General features: G+C 42.1%; 2 protein-coding genes across 51 annotated transcripts in view; one reads left to right on the top strand and one right to left on the bottom strand.

Annotated features, from left to right (window-relative positions):
* Positions 1 to 14,240, bottom strand: part of CLASP2 (cytoplasmic linker associated protein 2) — a 274,460-nt gene that overhangs the window by 160,733 nt on the left and 99,487 nt on the right. The window lies entirely within an intron of this gene.
* FBXL2 (F-box and leucine rich repeat protein 2) overlaps positions 1 to 14,240 on the top strand; it is a 463,505-nt gene that overhangs the window by 389,342 nt on the left and 59,923 nt on the right. The gene's annotated exons all lie outside the window — the stretch shown is intronic.

The following is a 14,240-nucleotide window of genomic DNA, read 5'->3' as shown; positions in this document are numbered from 1 at the left end:
AGCTTATCTACTTATTCTTTTGAAATAAAATTGTAAAGGTCACATGGTATCATAGTTTATAGAGCGCTTCTGTAGTTTGTTACCAAAATAAAATTATTTAGTAATACTTTCAAACAGTAACTCTATAAGGTTTCTATCCACATTCCTTTTTCAGAATTATGCAACAAATATTGTTTTAACAGCAGAGACAATATCTGATGTAGAGCAGAAAAGCAGCATAGACTCAATAGTTTACACACAAAATGTATTATTTTGCTACTTGTAACCCAAAAGCAGTAGAGATCCTGAAATAGCCCCATCCCTTTTTCAGCCAGGCTGTCAAAGGCCCTTTGGAAAAGGTACATACTTTATTGGTGCAGTGTGGTTCCCTTGGTCCTACCCTACTGACCAATATTGGTGCGATGATGTCATTGGCTGACAAAAGCATGAGATCACTGTATTTAGCATGAGTTGCAATTAAGTGCTTGGCAGAACTGCATTAAGAAACAAGAAGTTTCACCTTTCTTTAAATGGGATGAACAATTTTCTACTAGCTTAAGAAGAGAGTTGGAGACTGGTTAATGACTGTGATTCTTATTTCCACTTTAATTTTTCTGGATAACAATAGCTGGTATGCTGATCCAACTGTGAGAAGGGTCCTTACTAAGAGCACAGTGGCTATTGCAAATGGTTGGAGACTATTGAGGCTGAAAACCTTCGTCTTCAGCCTTCCTCTAATAATATCTAGATTTCCTGATCTTCCTCCAGTGGGAGTCTAGTCTTTCTGTTGAATCCTGAGAATGTGCAGGCAGAAAATTTTAACAGTTCTTATTCATGGACTGTACTCTTCCTTGTTCAGTACTGGTAATAGGGGACATCATATCAAATATTTTTTCCTGAATTTCCCCCCTACCACTTTGTCTAGGAAGGACTCCCAAGAAGGAAGTGGAGCTCACTAATTACCCAGACAAGTAGTTTCTCTTTCATGCCTGAAGCCACAAGCATCTCCTAGTTACAGTGTTAGAAACCACAACCACAGAGGAAAACCTGATAGAATCCTTAGTGGCATTCATTACATATTATGCTGTGATTGAGATTTTATTAAGGATGGCCTAGAAGCTTGTCCTTGGGCAGCAATAGTTCTTTTAGATTCTCAAACTAGATCACGATTACCCTTACTTAGAAAATATCTGATGAGGCTTGCACACACTTTGCAGGTGCCTCATAAAAGAAAACCAAGTCAAAACTGTTTTGGCAAGAATTCTCCTTCCAAAAATAATAATTTCCATGCTTGATGCTGCCAGAGCAACATGTAATTTTGTAATTTTGTAAGTTAGGTCAGGGACAGTGTTATATTTGAGTAAAACTTCATCACTACTTTATTCATTTGCCTACCCTTTGCTGGTTGCTCCCATTCTGATTTGATTGCTTTCCTTGGATCATTCTTGTTCCTTCAGGGAAAGTAATCCTGATTGGAGGAATTTGTTTGAATTTTGCTCAGCGGTTGGTTCACACCCAAGACCAGGGCAACTTGGCTGGTCATTTTCATTCTTACTGGGGAACGGGAATGCCTGTTCTAAGTGTTAGCTCCAGATTATTCAGTGCCTGAAAAAGGACAATTTCTTTAATTCAGAAGTGAAGAACTAGAGATGGAGATCCTATGCATCTTGAATTTCTTGCTGCACTTCCTGAGTGTGTGGAGAGTTTTTTTTTTTTTAGATTTAGGAAAATAAGTTTATTCAGAATAAGAATCCCTTGCCTTTAAGGGCGTGTCTACAATGGCAATTTACAGCGCTGCAACTTTCTCGCTTAAGGATGTGAAAAAACACCCCCCTGAGCACAGAAAGTTTCAGTGCTGTAAAGTGCCAGTACAGACAATGCCCCAGCGCTGGACCTGAGTTCCCAGTGCTGGTAGCTGCACCCCTCGTGGAGGTGGTTTTTTAAGAGCGCTGGGAGAGAGCCATGACCGCACAAGCCACATTCAAGCACTGCTATGGCAGTGCTCTAGCGTCGCCAGTGTAGACTAGCTCTAAGGGGGTTTTAGCATTTGGTATTTTAAGGAATTCATTAGCCCTAGTAGTGATGGATCAACTGGTTGTCCCTAACTCTAACCCAAATTACATATTGGTAGCATTTGAAGAGCAGGCTGAAACACCAGGAACAAATCCTGCTTTTGCCATAATGGTTTGACAGCATAATTTAGGCTGTCGTTTAGGAATGGAGATGGCTCCTGAGGTGCTTGGGATCTGACACAGGGCCGAGGAAAGCAAGTCTTACTTCCTGGACAGTACTAGAAGAGTAATCTTCTTCAAGTTACCAGATTTCTTGCCTTCTGTGTGTCTCTAGGACTCTTCCTTTGAAGTATGTTTCACCTGTTCTGCCATCAACATGGAAGGCTCTGAGTTTACCCACTATTTTTCAAAGACTCAGTGTTCAAAAATGTGCCAAGTGCTATGCAGGAATTTCTGAACCTTTTGTGAGAAGGATGCTTGCGGACTCCACAAACAAGGTAGGATCTCAACAATTTGGGTATTTGTGGCACCTTAGAGCTACTCTGAAACAATTTGGGTGCTTTTGTAATATAAAAGCTGCCTTTTAAGACTGTCCATTCTCTAACAACCTGATGCTGGCTATACAGCTTCCCAGACAGAGGCTCCCTGCTGTGAAGTGAAAGAGAGGGAAGACAACAACAGTACAGAGGAGAAGGAGAAAGGTGAAAAGAAGTGGGAAGGAGTCTCTTGAGTTCCTCCCAAAAGCAAATACAGTCCAAATAAAATGGGAGTTCTAGAGTTGCTATCCCCAGCTCCTGCAGAGAAAGGAACCTCTGATTACCGGATTGAGTTCTATGATTTTTGTCATCATGTCTTCATAGCTCTAGCTGCTTCTAAAGACTTCAGAAATGGAGCTCAATACATGAGAAAAGATCAGTGGACATGTCAATCCATGAGTGACTTTTTTGGATAATTTTTTTTTTTTAATAAATGCATAGAGTCAATTTAAAACCACACTTCTGACTGAAAATAGTTTACTATTGTTACAATACCTATGAGTACTGTAATAAAAGTGAGAAAAAAGTTTGTTTTTACTTTGCATATATACCATCACTGGATATTAGTTTCACAGTATCCCCTTTATTCAATATCTCCTCTTTGAATGGACGCATCCATGAAAAAATCATTTTTTTAAAATAGGAAAATGTCACTGAAAAAACATACAAAAATTGGTAGTGGAATTTAGGGTAGCTGTAGTCCTTGAAACTACTTCTAACTTATTTTTTTCCCTCTTAAATTGTCACCCTAAAAACAGAGTTCCTGGAATCAGAAATATGTTCAATCCAAAATGTAATTCCCAAATGCAGAGATAAATATGCCAATGAACTTTGCCAGAGAGTGGTACTGGACAATTGCTCTTCATCCCTAAAGGTTCTGTAGTTCCACATCTTATTTCGCCCCCCTTCTTCAACATGTACTTGGAGAGGGTTAATAAGGTGTGGGCTCCAGTGTTTTCAGTACCCTTGAAAACACCCAGCTCTCTATCTGTATCTCACCTAACTCAACAAGTGCTGTCAAACATCTGGCCCAGTGTCTGTCTGAGACTGGAGTGTGAGTGAAGGCTCTGTCTATCTGAAGCTCAATCTGGCCAAGTCTGTTGTGATACCAGCAGTTGAGATGAAGCAACAGGAAGATATAGCAAAGAGCATATCTAATCCTCTGACTGAATTTATGTGCCTGTCATTTGTCAGTTGTTTGCAGTTTAGGAATTACTGCCATTAGACAACCACACAGAAGCAATGACGAGAATGCTTTTTTCCATCTTGTCTGACTAGGAAATTGTACCTATTTCTTTCATATGGAGACCTTGCTACTGGAATTCATGCCTTCCTCATCTCACTAGAACTACAATACACTCTAAATAACACACCTGAAATACACTTAAAAACTGGTTGAAGAACACAACAGCCAATGTATTAAATAGTTTCTGTCAGTCGGAAGGGCTCGATGTCTAGCTGGCAGCTGGAATCAAATGGAGTGCCCCAGGGGTCAGTTTTGTTCAACATTTTCATTAATGATCTGGATGATGGGATGGATTTCACCCTCAGCAAGTTCGCAGATGACACTAAGTTGGGGAGAGAGGTAGGTATGCAGAAGGGTAGGGATAGGGTCCAGGGTGACCTAGACAAACTGGAGGATTGGGCCAAAAGAAATCTGTTGAGGTTCAACAAGGACAAGTGCTGAGTCCTGCACTTAGGATGGAAGAATCCCATGCACCGCTACAGGCTGGGGACCGACTGGCTCAGCAGCAGTTCTGCAGAAAAGGACCTGGGGATTACAGTGGATGAGAAGCTGGATACGAGTCAACAGTGTGCCCTTGTTGCCAAGAAGGCTAACGGCATATTGGGCTGCACTAGTAGGAGCATTGCCAGTGGATCGAGGGAAATGATTATTCCCCTCTATTCGGCACTTTTGAGGCCAAGTCTGGAGTACTGCATCCAGTTTTGGGGCCCCCACTACAGAGTCCAGCGGAGGGCAACGAAAATGATTAGGGGGCTGGAGCACATGATTTATGAGGAGAGGCGGAGGGAACTGGGCTTATTTAGTCTGCAAAAGAGAAGAGTGAGGGGGGATTTGATAGCAGCCTTCAACTACCTGAAGGGGGGGTTCCAAAGAGGATGGAGCTTAGCTTTTCTCAGTGGTGGCAGATGACAGAACAAGCAGAAATGGCCTCAGGTTGCATTGGGGTAGGTCTAGGTTGGATATTAGGAAAATCTATTTCACTAGGAGCGTGATGAAGCACTGGAATGGGTTACCCTAGGGAGGTGATGGAATCTCCAGCCTTAGAGGTTTTTAAGGCCTGGCTTGACAAAGCTCTGGCTGGGATGATTTAGTTGGGGTTGGTTCTGCTTTGAGCAGGAGGTTGAACTAGATGACCTTCTGAGGTCTCTTCCAACCCTAGTCTTCTAATGATTCTAACATACATCACAAGTTTCTCATGACCTGAACTGGCTGCCTTTTGATTCCAGAGTGGAAGTTAAGATGTTGGTTTTGGCCTATAAAGTTCTAAATGGCTTAAATTTTGCCTGCTTGAGAGAAACTCCCATTTCCAGATGCCAAACCATACACAGATACAATTAATGGAGGCTCTGGAGTTACATTCTCCATTGGTCTGAAATACACCAAATTTGTAGACTTTTAGAACAAACTGCAAGCCTATTTCACAGGCTTTTGGGAAGTATGGAGTAAAGTTTATACTGAACACAGATTTCATATTTTCAAAACTTTTCAGTCTTCTCTTAAATAACCACTGAATCAGCTACATCAACTTGATATATGTAAAGGGCTTGGCATATTCACATAAATTACATGCAAGAACACAACTTTTGAAGAACATTATTGAAGTTGCAAAGTTAAACACTCAAAAGTTGAGAAATGCCAGAATTAAGGTTACCTGTGCAACCTTAATTTAGTACTCTTGTACATATGCATTTTTATATAGTCCAATTAATCATTACATACTATTTTTTCCATAGAACCCCTGCCTCCTTCAGTCCTCAAAACAGACAGTGCCCTTTTAATGAGAAGTTGTTCAATATTTTGCTTCGTCTTCGACATTCCATATGTGACTCAATGCCTTTGAATTGCGTGCAGTAATAACGTTGGGCTGTAAACAGAGCTATTAATTTTTTAATAGGCTTTTGCTATACTTCTCATCACCACAGTATTTGAGAGCTTCTCAAACATTAATTTATCTTCACAACTCACCTGTGAGATGACTGGGTATTAGCTCCATTTTACAGATGGCAAACTGAGGCACACAAAGATCAGCGTCAAAAGTATCTACTAATTTTGGGTGCACAACTTCAGACAGTTAGGATCTTAATACATTCAAAGTACAGCTTCCATTGACTTCAATTGCAGCTGTGAATGATCAACATGTCTGCAAATCAGACCCTAGAGTCCTAAGTTGGGCAACTAAAAATCATCATGCAATTAGCGATCACTTGTGAAAAGTTTGCTTTAAGTGACTTGCCCAGAATCACAAAAGTTATATGTGACAGAGGCAGGAATAGAATTACATTCTCTAGGATGGCATTCAACTGACATACCTATAAGACTATCCCTTCTTTTCATGCAATCCTGTGCCTCATTCACTATACACCTTCCAACTTCTGCAACAACTGAGGCAGGGATCCTACAGACAATAGTCTCTTTCAGTACATTACTGTGATTCATCCCCAAAGCAGGACAGAAAAAATAGCATGTGAACATGTAATTAAGGACATGCATTATCTCAGTCTCCCTCTGAGGGCTCCTCATCCAATCTCTGTCTCTTTGCCTCCCCCAACTCCTTGTCTCTTTTCCCTGCCAGTCCCCCTGAACCGTGGCTCCTTGTCAGATCAGTCTCCCTCCCTCCCAATACTGGTTCCCAGTCCCAGTTTCTTCCCTAGCTCTTCAGCTGCTCTCAATTAAATTTTCCCCTCCCACACATTGTCTCCCCTCATTTCCCTCCCTGGCCTCCAGACCTAGAATCTGCCCCCCACCAGCTTCCCGTCCCAGTCTTCACCCCTACCCCCGGGCACCTTATTCCAATCTACTCCCCGGCCCTTCCTTATAATGCCTTATGTCGAGCTCTTGTCTCTTTAGCATTTGAATCAGACTGCTTCCTCTTCCACACTGCCTGGGTACCAGCAGTGGGGTTCACTGACAGCACAGTGATGGATGCCTGCTGACTCCACAAACAAGGTAGGATCACAACAACTGGGGTGCTTCTGTGAGATAAAAGCTTCCTGCTCTCAATTCTGGTGTCTGGCCCCAATCCAGCAGGGAGCAGCCATTACTTAGAAGTTAGACTTTACCCCTGTAGCCCTGGGCTGGAGCATGCTCACTTACTCTATCTAGGGGGATGTTGCATGCACTGTCCGGTTCACACTAGGAGCTGTGAGGGGATGAAGCATGCTCAATGAGGCTAGACTCTACAGAGATTTTGACTTTTAAGCTCTAGAAAATATCTACTGAGCATATGCTAACTGCAATTTTTCAAAGGCTTGTAACTTGGCCAGGTCTGGGTAGATTTCACAGGGATGGCAAATCATACAACCCTGACAGAGGCCACCCCAGTGCCAAATTTCAAGCTCCTGTTCCAAAGCACAGGGACCCTGGAGCTTTCCAAAGGCAGATACCAGGTTTTTTTAGAAAAATATTTCAAAAAATACAAAAGTTTTCCCTATCATTTTTACCCCACCATCATTCTCGGAAGCAGCTGAACCATTTTGGCTGCCACCCCCCCCCGCCAAAAAAATCAATTAGCCTGAAGCAGGCAACTGGCATAGAAAATTTCAGCCCAAATTATTAAAGTTTGGCAAAGTTATAAGCAACTGAATATGGGGTCTTATAATGGAAAGTGTCTTGCACTTGCAAGACAAGTGTCTTGTCTTAAAAGACGGAGATGATGTTACCAGCCCCACCAGAAGGAGAAGCATGTAGCCACCACATCCGACATACTGTTGTAAAATGTACTTAAAGATGATCTGTGGCCCTGCATTTAAAAACATAAAATGGCAGAATATGGCATTAACCACAGGATACATGACAAAAACAACAAATATGCTTCAGTCTCAGGTTCTAGGGGTGTGTCTGTGCGGATTTGTTCTTGTGCTTTTTCAGAGAGTTTCTTGAGCAGATGGTGTAGTTTCTTTTGGTAACCCTCAGTGGGATCAGAGGGTAATGGTTTGTAGAATGTGGTGTTGGAGAGCTGCCTAGTAGCCTCTTGTTCATATTCCGACCTATTCATGACGACGATAGCACCTCCTTTGTCCTTTTGATTATGATATCAGAGTTGTTTCTGAGGTTGTAGATGGCAACAAAGCCTGTTGCCAATTGTGTCCACATATCTATTCAGGGGACACCATCATAGGCGGGCTAATCACGTCAGCCACACTATCAGAGGCTTGTTCACCTGCGCATCTACCAATGGAATATACGCCATCATGTGCCAGCAATGCCCCTCTGCAATGTACATTGGCCAAATCGGACAGACTAAGTAAAAGAATAAATGGACACAAATCAGATCTCAAGCATTGTAACATTCAAAAACCAGTCGGAGAACACTTCAATCTCTCTAGTCACTCGATTACAGACCTAAAAGTGGCAATTCTTCAACAAAAAACCTTCAAAAACAGACTCCAACGAGAGACTGCTGAATTGGAATTAATTTGCAAACTGGACACCATTACATTAGGCTTGAATAAAGACTGGGAGTGGATGTGTCATTACACAAAGTAAAACTATTTCCACATATTTATTTCCTCCTCCGTCCACTATTCCTCATATGTTCTTGTCAACTGCTGGAAATGGCCCACTTGATTATCACTAGAAAAGGTTTTTTTCTCTCCTGCTGGTAATAGCTCACCTTACCTGATCACTCTCCGTACAGTGCGTCTGGTAACACCCATTGTTTCATGTTCTCCATGTTTATAAAATCTCCCCACTGTATTTTCCACTGCATGCATCCGATGAAGTGAGCTGTAGCTCACAAAAGCTTATGCTCAAATAGATTTGTTAGTCTCTAAGGTGCCACAAGTACTCCTTTTCTTTTTGCAGATACAGACTAACACGGCTGCTACTCTGAAACCTGCCATTACTTCAGTTTAGTATAAGTCAGTAAGGAATGGGTTTAAGATAAACCTAGTAAGTCATTCAAACTGATACAGGAGTGTCCACAGAATCTTTTGCATTGGTTTAACTATATTGGTTTAAACGCCAGTTCAATTTACACCCAAGAAAGTTACATTGGTAGACTAGCCTTTATCTATGTCTAAAGCCTTGCTTAAGAACAAGCTAGCACTGGATTAGCTAAAGGTGCAGTTTTAAATCAATGTTGTTAAAGTGTTGTGTAAACACTTTTTACACTGGTTTAATTCTCTAAGAAAAAAAATCAAACTTAACTACAATCAACCACCCTTAAACCTAAGTGAAACAAAATTAAATAGCAAGAACTTGTTCAGCTGAGTTTATACACATTTCCTCCCCAATTTTGTAATCTTAATTACTATAGGCAATGCAGGTAGCAACACCTATTAAGGTTGCCCAACACTGCTCATTATAAGACTATTTTCAGTTGCTTATAACTTTGCCAAATTTGAACCATTTGGGCTGAGATTTTCCATGCTGGGTGTCTGCCTACAGCTGATACAGGTTTCAGCTAAAATGGTTCAGCTGTTTCTGAGAATAAGATTGTAGACAAACATATTTTCTCCATGTTAAAAAAAAAATATCTTACATTTTTACTGAGAAGCTCACGCACTTTCATGCTTTGAAGCACAGACTTGAAAATTTGGCAGGTGATTGGCTGCCTTTGTGACAGAGGTGTGCCTTTTGCTGTTCCTGTGAAATGCCTCTCAAATATAAGCCTCTGAAAAATCTTATTTCACTCATGCTCTGCAGAGACTTTAGAGGTTGTCAACTAACTTCTCTAAAGATTCCACTTGCACTGGACGTGCCCTGTTCCCTCACAGTTCCCACGTGCCAACCACACTGTGCATGCGCCACCCCCACCAAGTGACTGAGCATCTTGAATCCCAGCTGCTGCAGGAAGCTGTGGCACTGGGCACAGAACCTGAGAGCAAGGGCTCTGTCTATCCTGTGCTCTGAATGCCCCCACTGGTATTCAGGCAGAATGGAGAAGGAGGAAGTGTTGAATACAGAGCGGAAGGGGGAGGAAATTTACAGGAAGACGTGAGAAAGCTGAGTAGGAGCAGGAATCATGGTGAGGGAGAATGTGGGAGCAGCTGGGGACAGGAGCTGAGGGGTGAGACAGGTAAGAAGGCAGGGGTAGGAGCTGAGAAGCAGGGAATAGCAGCAGAAGGGGATAAAGACGACTGTGGGTGAGTTGCAGTGATGGTGAGGGAGACAGTGGGAGAAGGGACACTAACAACTGAAGCACCCACAGAACTTACAATTGAAACCATTATTTCAGCATTCCTTTGGAGCTGTGCTTGGGACATATAATGAGCTATAAAATGCTAAGTAAAAATACCAGGACCTGGGTATCTTAAGTTGGGCACCCAAATTTAGTAGAAGCTTGACAAATTTGACCGCAATTACTCTGTACCTCAGTTCCCCAGCTGTAAAATGCAGATATCACTATCACCTAATCTAACAGGCATGTTAGGTAGATAAATTCATTCACGCTTGTGAAGCACTTAGATACTATGATGAGAACACCACGGAAACAACAGTGAGGAAATTAATTTTACATTCAGTGCAGATTTTGCATGGTGTGCAGTAAATAAAGTCTGGGACCAACACAACGAATGTGGAGGATAAAAAGAATACTGATTATGCACCCATTCACTGAATGAGACAGGAGTCCTGTGGGGGAAAATAAATTACATATGGGCAACCTTAATTCTGGTATTTCCTAACTTTGAAATGCTTGATTTTCCAACCTTAATATTCTTATAATGTAGTTTTTTAATGTAATCACGTGCAGTACTTGAGTTTTACACTAGTTAATTTCTAATCTTAAACTGCATGGGATCAGCTAACCTAGGTAGTTTTAGTATCTGTGCCTGGCCAGTAATCACTTAAAGTAGAAAATCTTGTGAGCCACCAGGAAAAACTATTTTCAACCACAAATTTCAAATGACATATAGCACTTTCTTCTTGCCCTAGTGGTTCATAACATACACCTTAAAAATCACTTTTTGATGATCATCTTAACTTCCCCTCGATCCTAACATCATTTCTAAAATGATTTATATTGCCACCCTCTTGAGAATCCTAGAAGTGTAGGGCTAGAAGGGACCTGTGCTGAGACCCTACAAAGTAAACCTAAACCATCTCCAAGAACAGATTGGACAAACACCTGTCAAAAACCTCCAATGATGGCGATTTTACAACCTCCTATGGAAGCCTATAGTAAATCTTAACTATCCTTTAGTTAGACAGTTCTCCTAATATCTAACCTAAATCTGCCTTGCTGCAAATTAAACCCTTAATTTCTTGGCCTAGCTTCTCTGGATATGGAGTACAAGTGATCATCATCCTCTTTATAACAGCCCTTAAACATATTTGAAGTCTTATCAGGCCCCTTTGCCCCTCAGTCTTCTTTTTTCAAGACTAACTATGCCCAATTTTTGTAACCTTTCCTCATAGGTCAGTGTTTCTAAACCTATCATCATTTTTGTTGCTCTCCTCTGGACATTCTTCAGTTTGCCCACATCTTTCCAAAAGTGTGGTGCCCATAATTAGACACACCACTTCAACTGAAGCCTCACCAGTGCTGAGTAGACCAGGCCAATTACCTCCCATATCTTACATATACACTCCGGCTAATGCAGCCCAGAATATTAGCCTTTTTCATAACTGCATACAATTCTTGGCTCATATTCAATTTGTGACCCATTATAACCCCCAGATCCTTTCAGCAGTACTACCCCCAGCCATTTACTCCCCATTTTGGTTCCCAGCCAATGGGAGCTGTGGAGCCGGGGCAGAGACAGAACGCAGAGCTGCCTGCCACGCCTCCACCTAGGAGCAGCCATTTGTGGGGAGCCACCCGAGGTGACCAGCCATAGGATCCACCACCCCACACCCCCACCCCACCTCAAGTCCCCTCCTGCACCCAAACTCCCTCCCAGAGCCCATGTCCCACATCCCCTCCCGTACCCCAACCTCTAGCCCCACACTCTCTCCTGTGCCCAATCTCCCTCTTACGTTAACTGGCATTTTTCATTTACTGGCACTCCCCATTCCCCCAACATGCCGGATGAAACAGCTTTTACTATATTCATTAACTATGCAAAGCCTCAAACAACGTTAGTATTTGTACCACTGCTGCAATTCTCTGACCCAAAGATGTAGAAACTGAGTTACATGATGTTACCAACATCATAACCAAATCCTTTTTTCATATTCAAGAAAAAACTACAACTGATCAATGAAGTAGAGAAAATAAGGATGGGGGGATGATCATTAAGACTCTTTTCCCCTCATGCCTGTCATGCAAGTATTAGTCTTTTAATCTTCGCTTACTCTGTACTAAAGGCATAATCCATGGCTCTCCAGCACTAACAATATAAACACATTAAACTATCATTCCCCACATTTAATCATTCCTCTCAGCTGTTTGGCCAGAAGGACTCGGGGGTCTAATGAGGAGGGGCAGTTTCTCCTGAGGTAGGGCTCATTAGGGGCCTTGGAGGACATCAAGTCTATATACAGAAGAAAAACAAAGGAGAAACTAGTCCTGATACCAGTTGCAGTAGGCCGTGTGTGTCCCTGGCCCAAAATGGTCAGCCAGGCCCCTTGCTTTGAGTATCTCTGCTTTTGGTCAGTGAGTGAGCTTTAAAGAGCCCAGAATAAATCCCTACTGTTCTAGACAATAACTAACTTTTTTAGCTTTATAACATCACCCCCACTTCCCATTTCTACAGTATCTTTTATGTGAGTATTTTAAACCACCTCACACCACTAATGCATACCACCACATTGAGGTAAGTGCATGAACTTCATTTTCTTAGTAGAAAAACTAAGGCACAGAGAGATGACTTGGGTCCAAGAGATCTCACAGCTTTACCATGTGAAAAACAAGTTGCTTATGGGGCATTAGACATGTAGCCTTTGATTACGACCAAGTGAAGACAGACAACATGAATCAATTGGAAGTAGTGAAGAAACCTATTGCCACTGGTTCCAATAAAAGACATACTTTGTTGGGACAAGAGTCAGGTCGGGTATAAAAACTCAAGTGCTCTTGCTAGAGGTTGCTAAAAAAAACCCCAGGAGTTTTTTTAATTTTATATATATAATTACACACACACACACGGAATTCAGACACAATTTTTACCACTAAAAAATGAAACAAATCTTGTTTAAACCATGTAAAAAATACTGTAACTCCTGTTATAAAAGACATAAAATCTCTTTCTAGCCCTCATCTGAATTTAAGTATTACAAGTTTTAAAGTGTTTTCCCACAAATTACCTCAGTCTATTTTTTCTACTCTATCCCATCTGCAACAAGTAGATTTTACCCGCTCCCACTGTTATTGTAGTGGGTCCTGTGGGATCCCAGTGCTGCTGCAGGGCTCTTCTGTGAACAGATAGGACATAGTTTGCCTTCTGAAGAGCTGGTGAATGCTGCCTCACATATGGACCACCACTTAGATTTAGCTTGGTGTTCGCAGGAGAGCTCAGCCATGCTGAAGGGGGATGGGCTGAAGAATCTTGAAAGGGAGGGGTTGCCGTGCCAGAATCAGTGGGCTGACAACCCCCACACTGCTAATTACCTCACCCAGGAGAGGAGGATGAGAAGCAAAAATGAATAAAGAAGTAAGCTGGCAAAAGAAGTGGTCAAGAGCAAAGCAAACCAACATTTACTACTGCCACAAGGCAGAAGATTTGATGGCAAGCTGGAGGAGACGGCGCGGCTGACATGGGCTACATTAGAACATTACAAACTGTAGAAAGGAGGGCAACAGCTCATATGTCTCAAAATTGTGGGAGACAGACTGCAGAAAAGAGACTATGGCTATTACTCAGATATTGTTTTACAAATTTAGCTCTTTTTCCATGTCCCCTAAGAATAAAGAAAAAGGAGACAGTTGCACATATCCTCAGATTAAATCTTCTACTATTACTAAGGGCAAGTCTACACTACAAAATAAGTCACCCTAAGCTGCGTCGACACACAGCCACTGCAATAATTAAATTGCTTTTGCATATCCATGCTAAGGTCCTTTTGCCGGTTGTGTGCGTCCTCACAAGCAGCACTTGCAGCGAAGCAGAGAGCAGTGCAACATGGGTAGTTATCCCATTATGCAATTTGCCACTATCTGGCATAGACTGCTTTGAGAAGGATTTGCAAAGCCTCATGGGGGCAAATGAGTCACGCAAGGGTGACTAGGAACATCGTTTCAACAGCCCCTGTTGCTGTTTTCTCCATCTCATAATATTATCTGCATCCCATAATGTTTTGCACCTCCTTTCAAAAGCCCCACAAACCCATGCATCTGCCATCCCTGTGAGAAGCATAGATCCAGCACTGTTCTTCAGTGGTGTGTTGACCGTTACAAACACAACACACCTGGTCCTTCAGCATTTTAAGAATTGCCAGAGAAGCCACGAGGGATATGACAAAGCCTTGCAGGCTGCCTTACTGACGGATGTAGAAAGAAACAATTAAAGGTTGTTGTTGGCATTCGGAGCAGTTGCAGATGGTGGAGCACTGGTTCTGGGCCCGAGAAACAAGCACAGACTGGTG

Source organism: Dermochelys coriacea, chromosome 2 (assembly GCF_009764565.3).
Source record: "Dermochelys coriacea isolate rDerCor1 chromosome 2, rDerCor1.pri.v4, whole genome shotgun sequence".
Taxonomy (NCBI): Eukaryota; Metazoa; Chordata; order Testudines; family Dermochelyidae; genus Dermochelys; species Dermochelys coriacea.
The sequence above is the reverse complement of the archived record's forward strand: the minus strand, read 5'-3'. Positions and strand labels throughout refer to the sequence as shown.